Source organism: Macaca nemestrina, chromosome 3 (genome assembly GCF_043159975.1).
Source record: "Macaca nemestrina isolate mMacNem1 chromosome 3, mMacNem.hap1, whole genome shotgun sequence".
Taxonomy (NCBI): Eukaryota; Metazoa; Chordata; class Mammalia; order Primates; family Cercopithecidae; genus Macaca; species Macaca nemestrina.
This window is the reverse complement of record NC_092127.1, coordinates 174,818,503-174,825,020: the sequence shown is the minus strand read 5'-3', so window position 1 is coordinate 174,825,020 and position 6,518 is coordinate 174,818,503. Positions and strand designations below refer to the sequence as shown.

The 6,518-nt window shown below is 37.7% G+C and overlaps 1 long non-coding RNA gene across 1 annotated transcript; it reads left to right on the top strand.

The window, feature by feature from the left end:
• Nucleotides 1-275: 275 nt before the first annotated feature.
• Nucleotides 276-2,717, top strand: LOC139362226 (uncharacterized). Its single transcript, XR_011620649.1, has 2 exons — nucleotides 276-353; nucleotides 2,269-2,717. It is a non-coding gene; the product is annotated as an uncharacterized lncRNA (long non-coding RNA).
• The last annotated feature ends 3,801 nt before the right edge of the window (nucleotides 2,718-6,518 follow it).

Sequence of the window (6,518 nt, the reverse complement as noted above, 5' to 3'; positions counted from 1 at the left end):
CTTTATCTCTAGTCTCAGCTGGGCCCTCCCTGACCTGAGCTGTTACAGGAGAAATGGGCAACTCTGAATGCTGGTGAAAATTGGAACATCAATGTGTCCTTGAAACAAATCTGTGAAACGTCCTGAGAGAATTGCAAAATTGAGAATCCCTTCCGTGGGGTATCCTGAGATCTTTTATTTGGCCGTTAAACTGTTCATAAAACTTATCATTTCAAGTGGTGACAGAAAATCATTGAGAAAGGTTCCTTCTGTCCAGGAATGACAAAGAAAACATTCCTGCCTATTGGTTGTCCTGGTCATGGTTGTTCGGAACCCTGGGTGCATGCCAAATGACTGGCCACGTAGCCCTCAAGGTTTGACTTGAAATATGGTTTTTCCATAAGCTTTGGGGGTACCTGCTTTCTTGTGTTTTCATAATTATAGCTGGAAGATTTCCCATAGGAGTTTGAATTGTTGTTCAATAGCATTTCTAGGGGTGAATAACAGATAAGGGGAGAAAACATATTTAAGAGTAAAGGAACGAAGGATTAACAGGAGATCCTTGAGAACAGTCTCTAGATCTTAGAAGACTGGCCTATCAGCAGCTGTAAGTTGCAAGTCTAAATCAGTAGCTGGGACTCTAGAGTCAGACAGGCGGTGCTGAATTATTTGTTCCGTTACTCTCTAGTTCTCTGACCTTGAGTAAATAAGCTTCCAGAGCCTCAGTTTCCTCCTTCACGAAATTAGCCTAAAATATTTCCTTCCTCACACATGTATGATAAAGAGTAATGGGATAGTATCTGTTAGTTTCAACTAGATTATTTGTTCCTTTAAAGAAGAGAACAGGCCAGGCACAGTGACTCACGTCTGTAATCCCAGCACTTTGGGAAAGTGGGTGGATCACCTGAGGTCGGGAATTCGAGACCAGCCTGACCAACATGGAGAAACCCTGTCTCTACTAAAAATACAAAATTAGCCAGGTGTGGTGGTGCATGCCTGTAATCCCAGCTACTTGGGAGGCTGAGGCAGGAGAATCGCTTGAACCCAGGAGGCGGAGGTTGCGGTGAGCAGAGATGGCACCATTGCACTCCAACTTGGGCAACAAGAGTGAAACTCCGTCTCAAAAAAAAAAAAAAAAAAAAAAAGAGAGAGAGAGAGAGAACAAGGTCTCTGTCCATTTTTTAATACATATTGTTTGGAGAAGCTACAATGTACTGGAGACTGGGGCTATGTGCCTCCAGCTGCCTACTCCATCCCAGTATGAATAACTCAATGGTCAGCATGCAGTCGGTGCTTACATATACTTGATTAATTAATTAAATAAACACTTCTCATTTAGCTTCTTTAAAATAAAATGATACAGTGTGGGTCAACTTCTTTATTCACGTCTCATCCTCCCCTAAAATACGTGCAACCTTTAATCTGGACATCCTATTATTTAAAAAATAAAATGGCGAAATTTCTTCACAGGTCTTCCATGTCTTAGTATTTCCTGGGGACATATTTGATTAAAACTTGACATGAGCAAAGTTTTTATTTTACACAGGATGAAATCTATGCAAAGGACCACGGCTATGTCACAATCATAGTTTACATTCTTGAAGTTCGGATCTAATTTTTGATTTAAGCACTTTGCCCCCAATGAAATATTATGTATTATAATGTAGTAGTTAATAAGATCTGATACAGTAACTTTAAATTGAATTTCATTAAAAAATAAGAGCATAAAATGTCTTCCTAATAGTCTTCATTAGGGACAATGGAAAACCATACTATTTCTATATTAATGCACTAACTAAGATAATTGGGATAATATAAAATACATAGAAAAATAGCAAGTCTGGAAGCCAAAGAAAAATAACCCACTGTTTTCCAGTTCTTAGTATTTTTGTTTCTAGACTGAGGAGGCTCACCAGATGTCAGGCATAACGTCTTCAAGCAATTATTCTCTTTCATGTGTATAAGTCAGTATTGTCCTGTTTTGTGGTGACCGTAGCCCTTGTTTTGTAGTGACTGCTTCCCTGGGAAAGGCATTGTTCTGAGTCTTACTGCTTCATATAAACTGCCACTTGTCCTCCTGATTAGGGCATTGTATGAAAACAGTACATTCATTGCCAGGCTCTCACTAATCTCTCTCCTTTCATCCAGTGCCTCCCCGTTTCTCAGAGAGCTCTGCCTTTGCATTTTTAATTGAATACTCCTAAAAGTTTATATTCATGTATTCTGCTTGCCAGAAATCTCTGTTCATACCGCACTATGAAGGTCTTATCTTTCTCTTTTATATTTCAGTCTGGTCAGGGAGTGAAATTAAGCTTGATTCCCTAATTGGGAGCCACATGGGGCATCCGCGTGATGATAACTGTACCAGAACTCAATAGCTACCCAGCACTCTGAAACAGAAGGTCGCCATTTTGTAAAACCAGAGAAAATGCTACTGGGCATTTTGCAGAATTGTCAATCAGGACAGAATGGACACTAATTGCTTCTCCCACAGCTGTTAACATTTCTCTTCAGTAGCCAAGCAACCCTGAAGACAGACAGAAACTCTCTAAGACATCTGAAAATTTTCTGCAGACCTAAGTATAGGCTTCCAAGGTGACATCTGTGATGAGTCGTCCATTGATTAATATAAATGAAGAGCTAACACTTCTGAACAAATAAAATATTTCAGACAAAGAGATCTGACTCTATTGGAAGGATATAGTAATCAGATAAATAAAATTATCCTATATTTACAATTTTTGGGAGTGTTGATATTGTTATAATTTTATGTGTGTCTCTCTCTCACAGTGTTCTCCAAAGTAAATGCGGCCACATCTGGAGATGGGCAATGCAATTTAGTGGGTATGAGAACAAGTTATTTAAACTTCTCTCTATATTCATTTTTATTTAATAATTAAGAAAATCTGTAAGTAACTTATATAACTCAATAGCAGAAAAAAATCTAATTAAAATATGGGGAAATGACTTAAACAGACTTTTTTAAATGAAGATACACCAATGCCCAACAGGTATATGAAAAAGTGCTCAACACCACTAATCATTAGTGAAATGCAAATTAAAACCGCAATGAGATAACACCTTATACCTGTTAGAATGGCTATTATCAAAAAGACAAGAGACAATAAGTGTTGGTAAGGATGTGGTGAAAAGGGAACCCTTTGCATTGCTGGCAAAAATGCAAATTGGTAAAGCATTATGCAAAAATGTATGGCAGTTCCTCAAAATGTTAAAAATACGACTGCCATGTGATTCATTAATCCCACTTCTGGGTATATATCCAAAGGAAACAAGACATTGAGATGTGGATGAATCTTGAGGACATTATGCTAAGTGAAGTGACATAGAGAAAGTCAAATACTTCACAGTAAGCGATTATATATGTGGAATATAAGAAAGTGAAACTCACAGAAATAGAGCAGAATTGTGGTTTTCATGGGACGGGGTTGGGGAAAATGGGTGCAAATTTAGTTACAAGACTGAAAAAGTCCTGGCGATCTACTGTACAGCATCAATGACTATAGTCACAATATCGTGTGCTTGAAATTTGCTAAAAGAGTACATCTGAAATGTTCTTAATGCGCGCACACACACACACACAATGGTAATTAAATTAAGTAATAGATGTGATAATTTTATGGTGGTAATCATTTCACAATATATACATATATCAAATCATCACATTGTACACTTTAGATTTATGCAATTTTATTTTCCAATTGTACATTTATAGAGTTGAACAAAATAAGATTAAGAAAAGATGCAATCTTTACTAATATTTAGTTTGAATATTTAGCACATATTTAATTCATAAACATATATATATAAACAGTATATAAAGAGAGACAGAAAGAAAGAGGGAGAATGCATGCTCCAAAAATGTTTACTATTGGGAATATGTATTAGTTATCTACTGCTGTACAACAATTACTGCCCCACCACCCCCAGACTCCAAATAGCAGCTTACAACAGCAGTTATTATCTCACAGTTTCTATGGGTCAAGACTCTGAGTGCAGTTTAGTTGGCTACCTCCAGCTCAAGGTTTCTCATATGATCCTGGCCAGGCCTGTGGTCATACTGAAGGCTCAACTGGGGAGAATCTGTTTCAAGCTCATCCACCTGGTTGTTGATGATAGACTGAGAACCTCAGTTCTTCACTGGCTATTGACTGGAGGCCTTCCTCCTTTCCTTGTGTTTTTATAGGGCCACTCACAGTATGGCAGCTGCTGGCTTCCTTCAGAGTGGGTAAGAGAGGAACGAGAGAGAGAGAGAGAGAGAGAGAGAGAGAGAGAGAGAGAGAATGAAAGAAAGTATCCAACTCAGAAGCCAAAATCTTTTAATAACTAATCTTAGAAGAGGCATACATCAGTTTTGCCATATTCTATTCAGCAGAATAAAATAGAAGCATTTCGAATAGAAATGATAGGATAGGATAGGATAGGATAGGATAGGATAGGATAGGATAGGATAGGATAGGATAGAATAGGATAGAATAGGTGTGCCACTAAGTCCAGTCCATGCTCAAGGGGAGTGGATTATACAAGGATGTGAATAAAAGGATGCATTCATCTTTGATTTTTGTTTTTGTTTTTGTTTTGAGACAGGATCTCACTCTGTCACCCAGGCTGGTGTGCTATGGCACGATCTTAGCTAACCGCAACTTCCAAGTCTAGAATTCAAGTGATTCTCATGCCTCAGCCTCCTGAGTATCTGGGACCACAGGCACACACCACCACACCTGGCTAATTTTTGTATTTTTAGTAAAGACAGGGTTTTGCCATGTTGGCCAGGCTGGTCTCAAACTCCTGACCTCAAGTGATCCTCCTGCCTCAGTTTCCCAAAGTGCTGGCATTACAGGCATGAGCCGCTGCACCCAGCCTCATCTTTGTATTGATGAGTATCTTTGAGGCTGCTCACCACACAGCACATAATCAAAAAGTCTGGAGACCCCTTCCTTAGAGCAGAAATTAGCCATCTCTTTTCTGTAAAGGTCCACATTATAAATATTTTAAGCTTGATGGGACACATGTGGTCTCTGTTGAATATTTTCTTTAAAAACCTGTAAAAAATAGGCAACAGACCAGATTTTACACAGAGACCATAGTTTGACAATACTAGTTCTAGTGGACTGTGAGGCAGATTTTACCTCAGAATTCAAAAGAGCTCTAGCAATTAAGGCTATCCAATGATAGAACAAGTTTACCCCCCAAAATAAGGTGATTAAATTATCCACAGGATGATTTAAGCAGAATTATCTAGTTCTCTCATACTGGATGAGGATAGTTGGAATTGAGAGATAAAGCAAGAAGAAATGGACCAGTTGAACTCCTCCCAGAAAATGAGTTTCAAAAGATATGATTCAATAAAAGTACCTTCTGGATAAATAAAGTTGGAAAATGTATTTACTATATTTCATTATGAGAGAAACACAAACTATTAGCGTATCAAAGTCTCTAAGAAGTAAGAAAACTTGTTTGATTTTGTTTTCTCCAAAATTATTTGAGCAAGGAATCTCCCATTCCCTTTGGTTGTAGTAACACCCCTTACTTTTGTTCCATTGCACAAAGTTAGGAAACAACAGATTAACTGATATGTAAGATCTGTTCTGACTTGAGTCTAGGCATGTAAGATGGTATTTGGTTCCATTAACAGTTAATATTTTCCTGTATATCTATCTCCCTACAATGTTTAGTTCATTTTAACAAACATTTACCAAGTACATGCATTAGGCTAGGCCCTCTTGCTAGGCATGGAAAGGTAAAGATGATATAGCTCATTTCCTCAAAAAGCATATTAATTTCTTCTAGGCTCTGAACTTTAGCACAGTGCTTCTCACACAGAAGGCATTCAGGATAGGTTTATTGAATGAATGAAGAACAAATAAAATGGAGCTGTTTGAATCCTTTGAACCATTTGGGATTATGGACACAGAGGAGAATTCTCTGTCTGTGTCTGTCTCTGTCTCTGTCTCTGTCTCTCTCGCTCTCTCTCTCTCTCATGGGGAGAGAAAATTTCCCTCTGTGTTTATAATCCCAAATATATATGAAGAGAGAGACAGAGTGAATCAATGAATTCTGGATGAAAAGTAACAATGCAATCAGTTTTCCCAATGTGGCCATAAATCTAGATATATGTTCCTGAGCAATCAAACTAAGTTTATCACCATTATAAATTAAGAAGATTAAACTAGAATTGTGCTTCTGAAATTCAGATTTATATTAGTGTCTGCTGCTTTAAAAATAACCCTTGCAGATTCAAGTTGACGTCTTTCCACTAGATGGTTTGATATGACTGTAGCTTTCATCTTTGTATAATAGAGTATTATCTGGTTACAACACATAATTCAATTAACATTATCCTTTAAATTTCTCCATCCTTTGTTGAAATGCTTAAATTTATTCCTCTTTTATCCTCGCCTCTCCTTTTTCAATCTTGGAGACTACTGTCATTAATCTATATCTTTTGAGGTTATCATTTCACTTTAGCTTGGAAGCATTTCATTCTTATCAGCATCCACAGTGCATCATCTGGGCTGTTC